The sequence below is a fragment of the Aythya ferina genome (assembly GCF_964211825.1).
Source record: "Aythya ferina genome assembly, chromosome: 1".
In the NCBI taxonomy this organism is placed as follows: Eukaryota; Metazoa; Chordata; class Aves; order Anseriformes; family Anatidae; genus Aythya; species Aythya ferina.
This window is the reverse complement of record NC_140296.1, coordinates 116,175,518-116,193,387: the sequence shown is the minus strand read 5'-3', so window position 1 is coordinate 116,193,387 and position 17,870 is coordinate 116,175,518. Positions and strand designations below refer to the sequence as shown.

At 40.4% G+C, this 17,870-nt stretch overlaps 1 protein-coding gene across 4 annotated transcripts in view; it reads left to right on the top strand.

Annotated features, from left to right (window-relative positions):
- Positions 1–17,870, top strand: part of ALCAM (activated leukocyte cell adhesion molecule) — a 117,238-nt gene that overhangs the window by 14,322 nt on the left and 85,046 nt on the right. The gene's annotated exons all lie outside the window — the stretch shown is intronic.

Sequence of the window (17,870 nt, the reverse complement as noted above, 5' to 3'; positions counted from 1 at the left end):
GTATTTGAAACTAGAAGGCACCGTGCCTAGCTCTGGTGCAGTGCCTTCTACTTGAACTTTGTGCTCAGGGTAAAGCAAGAATGAGAAGAAATTCATTTAACCCCATTCAGAACTGCTTTTTGGCTTGCCCTAACCATGCCTATAGTATCGTGACAACATGAATCTTTTAATCACAGGCTTATCTGTCATCTCAGACATCACCTCAAAGTTGTTTAATTGCAGAATTTTCCAGGCTAGGAATAATTGAGGCATGGGGACAGGTGATTAGCTGTAAATTGCAAGGGAAGTCAGAGTCTATCAGAAGTGAACGTGGTGAGGATTCCAAGTCCCTTTGCTTTGACTCGTCTGTGTACGCACACGTGTGGAGAGCCTTGTGCTCTAGGCCGGCAGGAGGCTATGGAAAGGAAAGAAGGATGCTCTTGTTTTCTCCCTGTGGGTCATTAAACACAAGCTTTGCTTTTTGTGAAGATCTGGAGAGGACACCATCAGATAAAGGGTGACATTGATCACGAACATAATGAGCTAGCCCAAGCACTAGTGTGGATGCACTTTCTCTAGCAGGCCTCACTGCTAAAAGCAAAGCAGGGGTGAAGAGGAGGGAGGGAGAACTGTTTGATATGCTGGCAGTAGTGCACATGCTGATAGGAGCTGTGTTTATGTTAGCAGACTATTCTGATACAGCTAATTAATCAGAATTTGACTACCAAAGTATGTGTCAGAGGCTGTGGTCCTTTTGCAGGTGTTAAAGGAGAAAACAGAATGGTTGGAGTGTGATTGTTGCTAATGCTTACCAGAGGCAAGGTGTCAAAGGGGTTGTAGCTTTATTTACCCATAAGCAGAAGGGTAAAAATGAGACCAGAAGTTGAAACAAGGAGAGAAGGGAGGCATTTTATTAAGGGAATAAAAGGGAAGGGGGGGGGGGGGGGGAGGGGGGGGAAGAGCTGGAGTGTTTTTCTGTGTGCCTCCTGAGGGAAAGGCCCAACTCTCCTGAGAGAACTCCTAGGTTGCCTCTCAGAAAAGCATTACGGGGTAGTTCCTTTTGTTTCCAATCTTTCACATGGGAGAAGTTACTTATGGTTACTTTTGCTTTCGACAGTTAAAATAAGATTACAGTCTTCCTGAAGCGACTTTCACATCTCCTGTAGAGCCTAGCCTACAAAACGATTTTGGTCTTGTACCTGTTTGTACATATTTGTGACAGTTTTAGCAGTGGTTGTTGATTTAAGCTAGTGATGTTCTTTGCTTTTTGTGTTCCCCATGAAAAACTGTTTATTTAGAGACGGGTGGTAGTGATGGAGAATACGTCTAGCAGAATTTGGGGAAGGGAGGAGGGGGTAGTATAGAACTACAGAATACCCCAAGTTAGTAGGGACTCACAAGGATCATAGAGTCCAACTCCTGGGTCCCCAAAGGACCACACAAAAAATCAGACCCTATGTCTGAGACCATAGTCCAAAACACTTCTTGAACTCCCTCAGGCTCGGTGCTGTGGCCACAGCCCTGGGGAGCCTGTCCCAGTGCCCGAGCACCCTCTGGGTGCAGACCCTTTCCCTAACCCCCAGCCTGACCCTCCTCTGTCCCAGCTCCATGCCGTTCCCTCGGGTCCTGTCGCTGTCCCCAGAGAGCAGAGCTCAGCGCCTGCCCCTCCGCTCCCCTCGTGAGGGAGCTGCAGGCCGCCATGAGGCCTCCCCTCAGCCTGCTCTGCTTGGGGCTGAACAAACCAAGGGACTTCAACCACTCCTCATACGTCTTGTCCTCCAGACCCCTCACAATCTTTGTAGCCCTCCTTTGGACACTAACAGCTCTCCCTCACCCCCTTCATTTTTCATTTAAGAAAAGTAAAGTGTTATTTTCTCAACTATTGCAGTTAAATAGTTGAGCATTAAAACTAGTAAATTTATGGTTCAGCTACTTTACTCTTCTAATGGCTGTAACAGGTTGGAGACCACATAGCTTGCTTCCTCACAGTTGTTGAAAAGGAGTTCAGAAGTGCAGGGTCTCCACTTCAAGCCATATTGTGGATGTGAATTCCAGAGGTAGATGAAGAAAACTTAGAACAATTCTTTGAATAAAAAGAAATCTTTAAAAATATATATTTTTCTGACTTTATACGCACTCTTTTTAAAAAGCCCTCTCATGTGTTTTCATTTCCTTTAGAATGCTTTAAATCCTTTCATGAGTGCATAAATATCCAAGAATATCCAAGTATGTTTGATGCCAGAGCAATCTGATTAGGAGTTTAGTAACCAAGCGCAGCCTGTAAAAGTAGGGCTGTTCCCAGAACACTCACGTGAGTAAAGTCTTATCTTGTATCTCGTTTGTCTTGGGTAATATACCTGATAACAACACCAAATGCACTGCAGTAGTCGAACCAAAATATTATTTTTTTGTGGTGATTTTAGTTCACTCTTTGAAAGCAGGCAGTGAAACAGATGAAACTTTAGATGAAATATCCATGTTTCATATACAGGCTTTCATATCAGTGCAATCGTATGCATATTGCAAATTAATTATGTAGCTGCTGCTTATCAGAAGCTAGAAAAATGAAACTGTGGTTACCATTTTGCTAATCAATTACCCAGCCAGCGACCTAGTTAGCAAAGGTTGTGAGCTGTAATAATTTTCTGTAAATGGCTGTATGTTATTTCCATATATTTGTAAACTGCAGATGTCCCAGGACAAAGATGATGGCATATATTTTCTCGTGAGCTACTTGCTTTCTCATTTTTGCTTGTAGCTTTTGCTTGTAGCAAAAAGCTTCTGGCTTTTTTTTTTTTCTTTTTTAACATGAAGAGCAAGACTTTAAGAAGGTTTGCACTGATGAATCCCTGCATGAGTAGTTTATGCACAAGTGGTCAGAATTTCCTGATACAGAAGACAGCAACTAAGGATAACTCTTCTTCTTTTATTATTACTGTTTTCCTACAATTTTTTTCACTAAAGAGTTGAAATTTTGTGCAGAAGTTGCTTGTTCGTGCTGACAGGCTATGAATGTATTGTGTCAGAAAATTATCAATCTTCCAGTCCTACTAGCCCATTTAAGACAGCATTCACTGTCCGTACACAAGCGCTCATGTTCCTGTTCTTGAAGTGTCGTCTTATCAAATGCTCCTTTATTTTTGTTCATGTGTCATAGCATAGTTGTTTGCTTTATCGACTGTCATTTCTGCAGGCTTCTGCTGGGTTTACTTCAGTTGCTTTTTGGGTCTATTGCAGCATGTTCTCTCAGCTATGTACCTCTGCATCACTTCTTTCATCGAGTTATTTTTTAAAAAGTCCTTAGACACAAACTATTTCTCAGTTCTTTAAAGCTCTGAAACATTGGAGACTGCAGCTATCAGAAGTTACTGGATCAAGTTGCTCCTTTAGCCACAAGTGCAGGTGTAATTTACTGGCAGGGTATTTAATTCCTTTTATTTCTCAGCTATCTTGCTTAGGGTAAAATTAATTCTTGCAATTGGTGGTCTTACACCTCTTTTTTTTTTTTTTTTTTTTAAATTTTTACTTTTCTTTATTTCTCCATGAGTATTTTAAGCTGTACTGAAACTACGTTCTTTATCTGAGGTTTTCACTTGTTTTTCCTTTCCTTCTAATCAAGAAAAAAAAACAAAAACAAAAACAAAACAACTTTATGTTAATTCAGAGTTATTTACACAAATATTTGTTATTTCTTGTTCAAGGCTAGCTTTTAAAGACCAGTTCCTGATTCACAGTGCATTTTTAGCCTCCTGTTTTTCAAAGACCCTTTCATCAGTACTTGTCAGGCTCTCATTAATTGCCTTTTCTGTCTCTATCTGATCTTTTTTTTTTTTTTTTTTTTTGGTAACTGACTAAATTAAAGTTTTCTGACTGTTACTCTATTTTTAAACCGATGGATAACTTTTATTTTAGTCTCTGTGGTGGTGATCAGTCCTTCTAAGCTTGCAAAATGTTGTTTGTTGTTGCTGTTGCTTCCCAGGCCCTCACTGGGAAACTAGTCTGCCTGCTGAAGATTGCAACAGCAGGGAAAATTAAAGCATTTTCTAGGTGCGCTTGATATCTTTGTTTAACCAGAAATCTTTATTTAACTGGAAGCAATACTAAGAATAGCAACCTGGCTTGATTCTCATTCAAGTTTCATTATCTATTTTTATTCAGGCTATTTTTCCTGTTCTCCAAGATCTTGGCAGTCTTCTCAAGTTGTCCTGACTGTCCACACAGATTCCGGCAGGGAATTCAGATCACACAGCTGGTTTAACAAACTCTCTGCTCAGCAAGGGAATGCGGGATCGAGAGAGTTTCTTCTACCAGTGGTTTTCTGGGGTGCTAAGTGCTGCTCGGGGCAGTTCAAGATGCTTGAATGAGCAGAGCTCTTTGGTATGGTAAGAGCAGCTGCTGTCCCGTGGTGCTGCACTGGGAGTTAATTTGTGTTGTTTCCTCATAGTTCTCTTGCTGCACTGGTTGGAGACTTCTCAGATTTTCTCAAAGTCCTGCATGAGCAGAAGGAGGACACCATATGGGCACAGCTAAAGGGACAAGAGGAGGCTGAGGTTCATCACCTCTTCTAGCGGGTGCTGTAGCTGAAGTATGGCTGCCGCAGGGTGGGTTGGCAGATGAGTAGCCCGCTGGGCAGGCAGAGAAGGAGGTGTGGAAGCTGCTCCTGTCATCTGGGGTGGTGGCACCAGGGAAGAGACAGGTTGAGGTACCCAGGGTGCTTGTCTTGCTTGGAAGTAAGGGAAGGAACCTGTGAAGGACAGTGGAAGTAGCAAGGTGAAGGGACAAAGTGGATGGGGATGGGAAAGGTGAGGGAAAGGCAAAATGGAGGGAACAAGGGCTGTAGCAGATTGAATTCTTTTTAAAAATCTCTAGGCATAAAAATCAGGAATGGTTCCTTGCTTTCTAGTTTACATTTGCACAGCTTATAAAAATGATACAACCGTACTTCATTTATCTTCATCAATAATTGAGTCTGTAATCAAGTGTTTTATTACCAATAAACCCTTATGATTCAGTGTGTAGTGAATATTATTAAAGCTCATTTTTTGTTATGAGTTTCTTCTGATGATCAGTTATGAAAGTATTTTTTAATTTAAAAATCAATGACATAAAACATTTTGTTGGCAGTTCACTTTTTTTTTCAGAATACAAAGTAGAAGAGTAATACAACATAGATGATGATCCGAATACTCTGCCATCTCCGTCTTTTTTTTGTTGCGCTAAGGAAATGCAGGGATTTTTTTAAAACCTTTAATGTGGGTTGGGTGGGAGATGTGCTCGTTGAATGTGTTTTAAACTGTCTGTAGTGTTACTACGTGCAAATGCTATTTTGCCTTATTCCTCAAAAGCTGTGCAAATACAGATGCAAGGAAAGCAAGTCATACTAGAGGATTTCATAAACTGGTGCCTGCAGATTAATGTGTACTTCTGCAGATGCCTTCTTTTGTAGCCCTTTTTGTGGGTTATAGGGTACTCTGTTTGGGGAGAGTCAGGATTTTTTTTAACAAACAACTGAATGGCCAACTAAACTGTACAGGAGGGTGCTTGTATGCCTTAAGAGGATGATTCAATTACAAAGAAATAAAGATATGGGTTGCTAACACATATTTCCAAGCATGTGATTTACTTTGACATTAATGTTCTAACATGCAATGAAAGGTGTTCTTGATTTTTTTTTTTGTTGTTTTTTCTTATCACATTTTTATTTTTCCACAGGTTTATGAAATAGGTATAAGTATACCTACCTTTCTCATAATATTAAAAACAAAAAACAAAGAAGTTAACTTGTTGGCATGAAAAATGTGGTTATGGTCTTTTAATGACAATTTGACTAGAAATAATTTCTAGACCATTACCATTTCAATGAATTTGAAATGATTGTAGAGAAAAAAGATTCAATTGGAAGAAAAATAATTCAGGTGGGGAAGAAAATCTGTGCTTAAAAGCCCCCACGTGTTATATGTAAATATAACTTAAATTCAGTTGTTATTTTAATCTTTAAAATTTCATTCCCTGTAAGGTCACTTAACTGAGTCATGCTGAAGTAGCTTTGATGTCATTGCAGAAAGGGAAGTTGGAAGAGGAAGATAAAATAGTAATAAGTGACACCGTAGAATTTTATCCTCTAATCTCTGTGTTGTTCTTGCCGAACTTTGATCCGTTTGCCTAGTTTGTGCTTTAATGTTTCCGTAGCGTAGCAAAGTCAGACTGACAGATGGAAAAACCTACATGCTTAAACTGAAGGTCTCTACCAGCAACAGCGTTTGGTGTGAATGCACTGGTGAATGGGTTTTGCGGGTGTTACACCTAATACCATTTCAAGCTGTGATCAAATTGTCTTTGCTGGGGAGGAGGGAGGGTTTGCTACAGCTGTGCTCGCAGTCTCTGCCTGGGGCTGGATGTGATGTGCCTCGCCACGTGCTCATCCGTGCTTGTCTTTAGGCATTGGAGGGTTCTGGAGTAGGGCTGTGCCTCTCCCCTCCTCCTGCAGCTTTCCAGCTGGTATAACCACGCTTCCTCCTTAAGGAACTGTCATTTTTTGTTGGCTGCTGCCATTCAAGTACAGTGGCTTGGACATTTTGAGCCATGAATGACAGTTTTGGAGGATCATACAAAGGACTCTGCGGTAGACAGCCAGGCTACAGCAGGCACAGCTCTAGGATGGTATTGCAGGTGGGTGGGACCTGTTCTCAGCAGTTTAATAATCGTCCGTGGACAAGGTGGCCAGTTCTGTGCTGCTGCATATTGAGTAACAGCTGGAAAATCCCACCTGGAAATCTCATCTTGGCGTGAGAGGACATGGAAGGATGTCTTAGTCAGTACCTCCCAGGCAGGCGCAGCAGCCTGTCCCTTGACTGGAGAGCGTTCCTGGGAACCAGAGCAAGGGCTTGATAGCGTAGCCTCCGCCTGCAGACACAGGTGGCTTCTTTCTAGAGTAGCCACACTCCTTCTCCTGCAGCTGTTGGGATTTTGTAGTTGCTGGCAATCGGACAAAAGCAGTAAGGCGCAGTATCAAAATGCTTTCATACTTCTTCTCTGTCAGCTCAAAGCGAGCTGGAAGATTATTTCCTTGTTTATACTTGCAAAGGATAGCACCAACCAAAGACAGATAAGCCTAAATTCTTTTCCAGCCATCAGTGGTGCTTCACAAAGATCTCTTAAATGCCACGTTTTGGATAGGCCTCTCTGGAATAACCACTTCAGTAACTTCTAACTTCTGAGTAAATAGTGCAGATGTTGCCTTAGTGTGTTAGATGTTGCACCTTTAACTCTTCTTAAGGTATCATGGTATCAAAACCTACTTTTGATCAAATTAAAAGCAAGTTATAGATGCTTCCTTCTTAATTCTTCTGTATGTAAGTAGTGTCAGCTACCTGTATATATTTAATAAAGATCTATCACGAGAAAATGACTGGTGGAGATGTTTAACCTATTTTTTTCCTCTTATGAGAATAATGTACATAAACATCTGGAGAAGCATGCAGAGCTGTTACAGAAGTTCATTGATCTCACTGCTGTTGTCCAATGGGTAGTTTTATGTGGGATAAGAATGTTCGAGCTGCCTTTTTGTATGCAAATAGTAAAACATGTATACAAAAATCCCTGACCTCTTTTACTGTGTTCTTCATCTAGTACTTCCATGGCCTTTGAGGCAGGTGTGCTATTCCATATTAATGAAACTAGTTTGTGTCTGTTTCTGTATGGTAGAAACACTTTAAGGAAAGGAGAAACAGTGGTACGAGTGCACTCCTGATCGCTGTATTTTCATATAGTGTGGCAGATGCTTCTTGCAGTTTACTGTCTGCGTTTTTATATTGAAAATACAAGTTGGATGGTATTTTTGAATTGGTAATTGACGATGAGCAAGGCATACCACTGGCAGAGCAGTGGTTTCTACACCAGCATAGTCTGTCTCGTGACATCCTCAGTCTTTTTTCCTCCTAAGGAGAGACCTTCCGGCATAGTTAGATCTGCTGCTTTGGAGATGCTTGGCCTTAGAGCACACCCACATTTCAAACTTGTTGCCCTTTCGTGTGGTTTGAGGCATCTCGTACTGGGTAAATTTTACTTTTCCTCTCCTCCCTTCCCAGTCCGTGACATTCTGGCTGTCTTATTCCCCTCGTTCACCGTGTCTCTCTCACAGCCTTGCCTCATCAGGCGAGGTAATGAAGAGGCACGTCAAGCTGCTCTTGAGATGCGCAGTTTCCAGCTAATTGTGTGTGCTTGAATTGTCCTCTTAGGAAGATTCTTCCAAGATGGACTACGTGTCCCTTCACAACCGGTGCTCAAAAACACCTTCGGGTGCTTTAAGCACTGAGGAAGCTGTCCAGTACCTTCTCTTGCTTTAATTCATTTACATGCTGCGAAAGTGGGGCATTCTAATTATGCCTCATCACTTAGAAGGTCACTTTAAGCAGCTCTTCCAATTAAGCAGCGAAACAGGATATATTTTTTTTTCCAGAGTTTTTTTTTTTTTGACTAAGACTAAAGCCTTGTATTATTATTATTATTTTTTTTTATAAAACTTCAGAAAGTGAAAGAGTAGTAGTTTCCTCCTGTAATATATTGTTCTTTCAAAACTATTTTAATGTGAGATCACAGGAATTGTTTTTTGTAAGCATTGGTGTCCGTAATGGAAGTAGGGTGTTGTGTGGTTTCTGTCCACTTAAGTTAGCTTGCCTGTTGGGGTTTTGCTTTTTGTAATGTATGTATTTATTTTTAAATTGAAGATGAGCTGTTACTGGAACTTAATTCCTTTTGTTGATCTTAGAAATTATTTAATTTTGGTAGTAATTTGTATCTTTGTAGTGGGTGACTCATATAAACACACCAGTTAAGTTTCACCTTTAGAAATACTGGGAGTTCTTTGTAATATCAGTATTACAATTATTTTTAAGCATGCTAAATAAGCAGGGAAGTCCCTGAGAATTTCTAATGCTGGAGAACTAATTCTGTCATATTACAAGGTTACAACTCTGCCACTGACATCATTGTGGCCTGATGTCTGCTTTGTGTGTTGCATCTGTAATTTCTTCATTAAAATGAAACATTAAAGTACTGAAGTTCTGTACTAGTATATTGTATATACACAGAAAATGACTTTAAATTATGAATTAATGCAATTGCCTCTGGCATGGCATGAAAGTTCTTTTGAGTTTCTTTGAGTGCTTAATGCTGAACAGCCTGCTCTAATACATATAAGAAAAAGAAGTGTTGGTGACTAAAAAAGCCCGGTGTTAGCGTTGTTGTGTAAGGCTTATTGCTATACTTTGCTCTGCTCTTGGTCTCATAAGCAAATATTGTTTGTTTTAGTTCTGCCCTTCAGAAGTTTTTACTGGGCTAGTCCTCAAGGTACAACAGTGCCCTTTACTTTGGTATGTTGGATGTTCCTCGGTGCTGTATTAGCACGTTCTCTTTCGATGTTTGCCCTTTACACTAAATATTACTAGAAGAAAAATTAAAGCTAAGTACAAGAGGTCTCAAAATTAAGTACACAAATAATTGTATGATTTCAAGTGTTATGCTTAGCTTAGTCACGTTTTGACTCACCAGAAAGCACCCAAACAGAAGTTACGATGCTACAAGCTGCAGTTAATCACTTTCCATCTTTTGCTTTGCATTACATAGCACAGCGCCTCAAGTCTTTCAGCTGTTTTTTAATGCTATGAAGGTGTGAGGGTATATTATGATTATTTACTTTTTTTTTCCGTAGCTCTGTAATCTAAGAAATACTGTGAATATTTGGATATTTATTTATTTATTTTTGGGTTCAAATACCAGGAGAGTGGGAGAATATATGTCAAAAATAAAGGACATTTGTGAAACTGGTACTTATGTCAATGGAATTTCGTAGGACAAAAAGTATGTTATTTTTTCAGCGAGAGAAGTAAGGGGTGTGTGTGTGAAGGGAAGAGGTGTGTGTGTTTTGCTTTTAATTTTGATGCCCTGTCCGAAACAAATTGATACAACATCTTTCTGCTTCCAAAACAAGAGCATAGCATTTCTAGCTGCTGAATTTCAGGAAGAACTAAGCACCTTTGGAAACTTGATGAAAATTTTGGACCTGCAAGCATGTGACATGGAAAAATAGTCCTGTTTTTCTGACATGGGTTATTTAAATTGCTGCGTTAGTGTGGCTTGTTGTTGTCAAAGCACAAGGTATGTGTTGTGAAGGCTCTGCTTCTTATCGCTGGAGTGGGCTTCTAACAGACCAGCTGTGCCGATGACTCCGCCTGTTGAAGAGGAGGAAGAGGTGTGGGACTCTCTAGGACCAGCCACATAACCTAAAGGAAGGATCTGCTCCCTGTTGTGCTGTGGACATCTGCCAGAAATGGAGGTATGGGTGGCTCTTCTACGTGTTTGGGGCCCTCGTGCATGGCATTGAGCTGCTTGGAGGTGGCTTGGTGTGTTGAGGTGCTGCTGAGGCCGCTCAGTTCTGTGCGGGGAACAAGGCTTTGAAAGTCTTTTGTGACCTGGGTGTCTGAGGAAGCGATCACTTGAAGACCTTCAGCTCTTAATTATTTGAAACTTCAAAGATGTTTACAAAAGCCAAGAGGATGAAGTAATCTGGAAGTAGAATAAAAGCTGCTGTAGTGCAGATTAAGGACCTCTTCTCTCCTTTCAACAACCTGTAGGCATATTGTGAATACCCGTCCCAGGTCATCGTTCTGTGCTGACAGCTGGGCTTACAGTTCTTTCACTCGGAGAAGAACTCTTCACAGAAAGTGGCAAAAATGGTCATGCCTGTCTCTCAAAGAAGTTATTAAAACATTTACGTAAAAGAAAATCCCAGAGCTCCTCTTTCCCCGCTCTTTTTGTTGCCTATTTTAATTTATCATATACATCAAGGACCATGAAGTCTAATTTGCATGTGCCTCTTGCCAGTTTTTTTCTGTCTACATTAAAATGTAAATACATAAGTATAGAAAATTGTCCATATTAAGAATTCAGCAACTGTCTTGTTATAATTGAATTTGTGTCTCAGACTGGGCATTTGTGCTGTGGTTTAGTTTAATTTGCATTTGAATGAACAAGTGGAAACTTCGAATTGGATACTCAATTAGAAAATGTTATGCAGGTACATACTTACTGCAGCCTCCAGAGACAGAGTATTTATCTGTATAAGCCCAAATTCTAGGCTTTTTTTTTTTTTTTTTTCTCAAAATCTAGATTTATATTTAAAATGTGGTGGTGTGTGTGTTTGTTTATTTTTTCTCTACCGATCTCAAATCTGGAACTTCCACACTTGGTAATTAGCACTTTGTTTCACAAGTGTTGTTATTTTCTTTGTACTGACTTGGAGAGTAACAGGTATGGTATTTTGCTCATTAGTAGTCTTGAAAAACAGCAATATTCAGTGTATGAGAAGTATGCGTTAGCCAGGGATGATGCACTAACAAGCCCCAATCCACAGAATAGAAATAGATTAGATTTACTCCAACTGAGCAAAAGAAATAATTGTATATATATTTTAGAACATGTAGGAGAACATGTATTATGCATGTGGCTTGGAAGTTAGTGTAATACCACTTCTTGGGGAAGAGACTTAAGAACTTGGCAGCACCAGCATTATCACTAACCAATTGCAGGTGGAAGATAACAGGTGAATAAACACTTGCTGTTAAACTGGTTTGTGAAATGCTAAAAAGCACCGGCATGACACTTCCATGATGTCACTTATTTAGATAACTTTCCTTTCAGAAAGTCCCTTCAAGATAAAGAATGAAGAACAGGAAGGGAGGAGGAAAAGGCCCAGTGTAAGCATTACCAAAGATGAAACCTCATCATCTGATTGTGATGGCACATCCCCAGTGCTGGATGCTGAAGTGCTGAGGTGGAAGATCTGCAATATGGCCTTTAAATGATGGCCTTTAAAGCCTCTGCTTGAAGCACAAGTCTCAAGCGCATTATTGTGGGACCAACAAATTCAATTTTAAGCAAGAGAACTGTAGAGAAATGGAAGAACAATGAGATACAGAAACTAATTGTTGGTAGATCTATATCGAACGTGTAAGGGGCTAGGCAGCAAGAAGTTCCTTACAGGGGAATTTGTGTAAAAATTCAGCAGACTAGAAAATGGAAGTAGTCTCAGAGGAGTCTTATGGTTCCAGTTCAAGCATCTGCTGCTAATTTCAGGCCACAGGGCGCAGTGTGTTAAGGTTAAGCAGGTGCTTTATGCCCATGCAGAATTTCCTTTGGGAAGATTTATGGTGGCATTAGCAAGAATGAGGTGTGCTGTCAAGACTGTCAGGGGCATCTTGTGTCACCAAGTCCAGGCCCCTATTATCAAGACAGTCATATAAATTCCGTTTATGAGTTGATTGACTCCCTTTTAAAACCATTTGAGTTTTCTGCCATTGTCTTTGCCTTTCTGAAGGCTAAAAGCTTGGTGTCCTCAGAGCGCAATGATAACAGGTTAAAGCTTTGTGCTGGTATTTGAACTTCTGCTTACACAGGTCTGTCTCCCTGACAATGTCTTCTCATATTTCTCATGTGCTGGACCCTCCCTTCCTGCAAGTAGTAGTTCTTCTTTTTACGGCTTCCAGTTAAAGCAGAGCTTCTTGAAAATATGTGACTAGAACTTGGGCTCTTTATATAAGGTCATTGTACAGTGACGTTGTTATTTCAGGTTCCTAGTTATAATTTAGGTTCCTATTTCTGTTCTCATTGAGCTGTCAGCATATAGTGTCTGTGCTGTTATCTCTTGTGCCTGTGTTTGTCCGCTCTTACAGTGCTTCCAGGTGAGATGCCCTGGAGACCTTGTTTCTGTATCCTGCATGCTGTTCCTGTCACTCCACTCCTGAGGAAACCCCACGTCTTCCCAAGTGGTGTGCTTGTGCTTTTTTCTGATGACAAGGTCTCTCTGCTCCGCTCAGACTGTGGGTATTATCTGCACGCTGCAGAGTGTTGGTGACAGCTGAAATAAAAATAAAGAATAATGGTCTCAAGGCATCTCTTTCAAGAAACCCACTGATAACATCTCATTTGTGGTTACGCTTCCTTTCCTATGTGGTTAACTTGGTATTTGTCCTCATCAAAATTTGGTTTGACAGCAAATACAGTGACGAGACTATAATAGCTGTTGACTGGGATGTGAGATGTATGGTGCCGTTGTTTTGACTAAAGCTGTGGTGACTGATACCAGATGTGGATCTGGGTTTTCTTCATGCCATAAATCTTGAGGCATTCTTAACTTTAGAAGATCAGATCATTCCCCTAGTATTAGAGACTCTCCGGCGTAGGTACAAATGTAGTTTGTTTGTTTATTTGTTCGTTTTGTGGAGGGAGAAAACATTTTATGACAGGAGGAAAAGGTCTGATCTATGAAAATGCCATGAATATAGCATGATGAGGGATGTGGATGGGAAACTTGGTGGGCATTTCTAAGGTACCTGCAAATTTTGCACTTCTGTTTTAAAGAATTAGTCATATCTGTTTACGTGTGTTTCATCATACAGCACCGCAGAGCTCAACCTAGTTTAGATGTTACTGAGCCTTTATCCTTCCCTTCTGTTGGTCATCAGTAAACTTTCTCAGTTTGTGTGCATGCAGGAATATATGCTTACTACAGCTGACTGGAGGGACTCTATAAACACAGCTAGCTTTGCATAGGAGGAAAGGGTGAGTTTATTCCTTAAGCATCTGTGATGTCTTAGATCTCAGAATGAATCCATGATGCTTTAGGATATGATTTAGCTCACTGTTCTTGATGTTGTGATGTTCAAGAAGACTCTTTCATAGAGCAGCAGAGAAAAAAATAACATGAATTCATATACTTCTGGAAGTAAAAGGTATGGGGAAGCTCTCTGAGACAAAGAACATAAAAGAATATTAAAGGTAAAAGTGTAATCAGTTTTTACAGCATTTCAAAAGTGAGAGGTAATTTCATTGCTCTGTCATTAAAACTAATATTCTGTATTTTAAAGTATCAGTTATATTAAGACATAAAATTAATGCATGAATGTTTTATGCAGCCTAAACTCCATGGAAAAAGTAATGTAATGAGAGAGGAGAGGCAAATCAGAAATGTATGTGAAAGGTGGAAAAATACCACACGAAAAGTCTTGACTAAAGCTGTAGTGACGAAAGCTATAACCCTTAAAATTGTGTAGAATATTCTCTTATCGGTGTCAGATCTGCTGATTTCAAGGTCAGACATGCAGATTATTTGCAGGCCAGGAGAAGACACCTAAGCAGCCTGGAGGCTCTGATTTATTGTTGTCTTCTGACTTGAGTGAGGGGGGAGTTGATATTTCCAGTGTCTCAGTGACACTTCTGTGAGCAGACATGCCTTTTTTTTCTTCCTCCTCCCTCCCTCATGTACACATCCAGCTATTCCCACCTACACCTTTTTAGGGAAAAAAAATAATAGTTCCCTTCTCTGAATAGCTAGACCTGGGGGAGCTGAGCAATAAAGTACTGGTGCGAGACAGTGGTAGTGGTTGCTGATTCACTGCAGGGAGGCTGGGCTGAAGGATGCCTGGTTTCTCCTACTCCTTTTTTCAGAAGTGTTGGGTTGCAAGTATCTGTAATGGCTGCACCTTGCCTGTTGAGGAGGAAAATATCTGAGAAAGTGACAGCATGAGAAGATTATGGAAGGACAGTGATTTCCAGCCATCATCTTCTAAGCAGGATGACCACGAATGTTTTTCCTCTGCTACTATGTATATTCACCAATTATTTTGTACTTGGTGCTGCTGAAAATAGGCAGTCATTTCTCTGAATGCCAGCGAAGCAATGCCCTGCTATTTCTCACTTAGCTGGAAGAAAGGTTGCTCATTTTGTGCACCCACGAACCAACATGAAGAGCTAATTCCAAGCAGCCGTTGTCTACTCCCTGATAATTATGAAATTAGGGCTAATGGCTCTCTTCTTAACGTGCATCATTTTTTACTACTAGCCTCACATCTAGTGTAAATGCCGTGATCAAATGAAAAAGGGAGGGGAAAAAAGGCCCAATTGCTTTAAATAGTGAATATGCATAATTTTTTGAAGTGGACTTTGCGCTGTGACACTTCTGAGAGTTTTGAGGCTCAGGTGAGCTTTAGGTTTGCCTGTCTATAGCTCACTGAAATACTTGTTGTCATATACTCTTTCTGCTGAGTGTTGGCTGACCGTGGCTGTTCCAATGATAGAGTGCAAAGGAATTGACTTCTTATTCTGGATTTACAAAAATAAATTAAAAAAGAAAGTCAACACAAACAGTCATGGTGTTGTAAGGCCTATTGCTTTGGGATTTGCTATTTGACTGAAGTGCGTGGAAGATAACAAGATAAGCAGAATATCTTGGTTTTGCGTTCATATCACCCCAGTAGAAGGAAATTGGTGTTGTGATAAAAGAGAAGGCAAACCACGACAGCTGATCCTGCTAACATCAGCCTCCTTGGTTATGAAAGCCACTTTCCTGCTTTAGCAGGCAGCAGCAGCTTGTGTGTGTGTAGTATTTCTCCTTGAAATCAAAGAATGTGCTCTCTCAAAGTGCTAAACTGGTTTGTTTTGACATGTTTTAACATTGTTTTAATGTTTTCCTGTTTTACTATGGCTTTCTCTTCATAAGTATTAAAGAAAACCATAGAAGATGTGTAGAAGCATTTTGAAAATTGTTGCACTGATTTTCTTGGGAAGTGGTAGATATCACTCTAAATAAATAAATAAATAAATTAATGCAGTGGTGGGGATGGTTTTATTTTCCCTACTAATAGTTTAAGAAAAAAGGAAAATGTTATTAAAAGGAGAAAATCCTCAAAGCTCTCTTTTATAGTTCAGTGTCTGAACGCAACAGCATATAGCTATGTAGCATGAGCTCTCTCAGTTTCTGGGTCTGGCTGGTTAAAATGCAGTTTTGGCATTTTTCCCCATGCTGAACTAAATCTTCATGACAAGACGGAAGATAAAGGTTTACACACTGAAATCACGTCTACCTGTGAGATAATCATATGTTAATGTTCCCAGCTTCCAAAACTGTGTTCAAATAGAGCTAAAAATCTGAAAGGCTGCAACTGGACAACATCTCTTCTGTATTTAACGTGATTGCAGGAATTTGTTGGAAGTCTTATTCAAATACTGGGATTTTAAATGGTGTTTTGGTTGAGTGGGAAGAGACTGTTACAAGAAAAAATTACATGTCTTCCCTCCTTTTCCCACTCCCACCTTGCGTGGGAGGGACATGGAAGGAAAGGACAGATAAAGTGATCAAATAAAGCCCACAGAAAGCATACTTCACAGAATCGCTTTAGAAATCTGTCCGCTGAAAGGAATATATCTGCGCAAATGAAGACTTTGGTCTTCAGCTGTCTAACCCAGAAAAGGAAGAAAATCTGTTCTTTCATGAAAATGAAAAAAAAAGTGCTAGAAATAAAGCAAGCAAAAATGCAAGCAAAATCAAAATAAATAATTGATTTCACAAAGCAGCTGAAGACGAACAGCTGAGCGATTAGAGTAATTGCTGTTCAGAATGGGAGCTGTTGATTTAATTTTCTGAGAAAGTGGAGATGCGAGTCTGAGTCCCCTTGTCCTGTATGTGACCTGGAGGGCTTTTGAAGACAGGACAAGGGATCTGCACATCCGTTTCACAAATATTTATAAATACTTACTGTGCAGAAGCAGAGTCCAGATGCATCAATGCCTAGGAAAGCGCCTTAACCCCTAGAAGAGGTAGGCATTTTCTTATGGGAACAGCCTGTTGACAAGATGGACTGAGAAGGCCGTGGCTTCCTCTAGCTCTGGTCTTGCGGCTGGGTTTGCCACCACAGTGTGCTGGCAGCCAGTGGCAGGAACTGCACCTGGGTGTCGTACAGCTCTCGAACATCCCTGAGTCGAGGGAGGAATAGAAGTGCGTGCTTTCCACCTGTTCTGGGGTTGGTATTCCTGCTAATGTGTCTGTAAAAGCTGTGTTTTACATCTAGCAAAAGCAACAGATGCGATGGGAGGTGGGGTCTGTTGCTTCTAAAATTTGCTTCTGCCTGAAGAATTGTGGAAGCATGAAGCTGCTACTGTCAGGAGACAGCTCCTGTCTCTCAAATTTTCTGCACGTGCTAGCGAGCAGGCCGGTCTTGACCCTAGACTGTGGTTTATGGTTGTGGTGTGTTCAGCAGGCTTGCATAAATGTGAGCTGAGAAAAGAGATTTCTACTGGAAGGCAAGATCCTTGAAGGCAGAGACCTGTAAGCCTTGAGTTTTGTTTTATTACTTCTGTTTGCATGTTTTTATGAAGAGAAAAGTCTGATGCCTTGCTCAGTACACCCTGGACAATGTAATGTCCACCCTTTTGCCCATAGGGGAGTCCAAGACACTTGTATGTTTCTGCTTGTAACTATGGTCTGACTTTGGAAATAAACAGTTCGTGTAGCCAGTATTAGACTAACAGATTGCTGTGGTTGTCTGATCTCTTGGTTCAGTGTCAGTGAATTGTCTGGGATGTGCTTTGGCAAAAAAAAAAAAAATAATAGTAAAAAAAGCTTTTGGAAGCCCACAGCTCTATCAAAAGAAATCCCAGTTCACTTCTTGTTTGTAATCTATTCTTAGTGGCTAGGGAAAGACTAATTTTGGGATGCAGTTACAAGCCAATGAAGGAATGGGAGGATGTTTCCTCCTCTACCATCTGAAAGTGCCAGGGGAGAAAAAAAAACAAATACCTTTTCATAAACTTAAAACACCACCGGAGTCTTAATTGTCATCCATCTCTATCAGTGATGTGCAGCAGAGAAGGCAGGGGTTGGAAAATCCCCTGCAGCAAGGGAATAACTTTGTTAGAATATAGCTACTTTTTCCCCACACAGCTGAGTAACAGGAGCAAATCCAGTGTGTAAAAGCAACGTCAGGATCTGTAGCATTACATTGTTTTTTATCTGATGTGTGATGTTTTAGTAGCCATTTCTAAAACAAAAAAGCTATTCT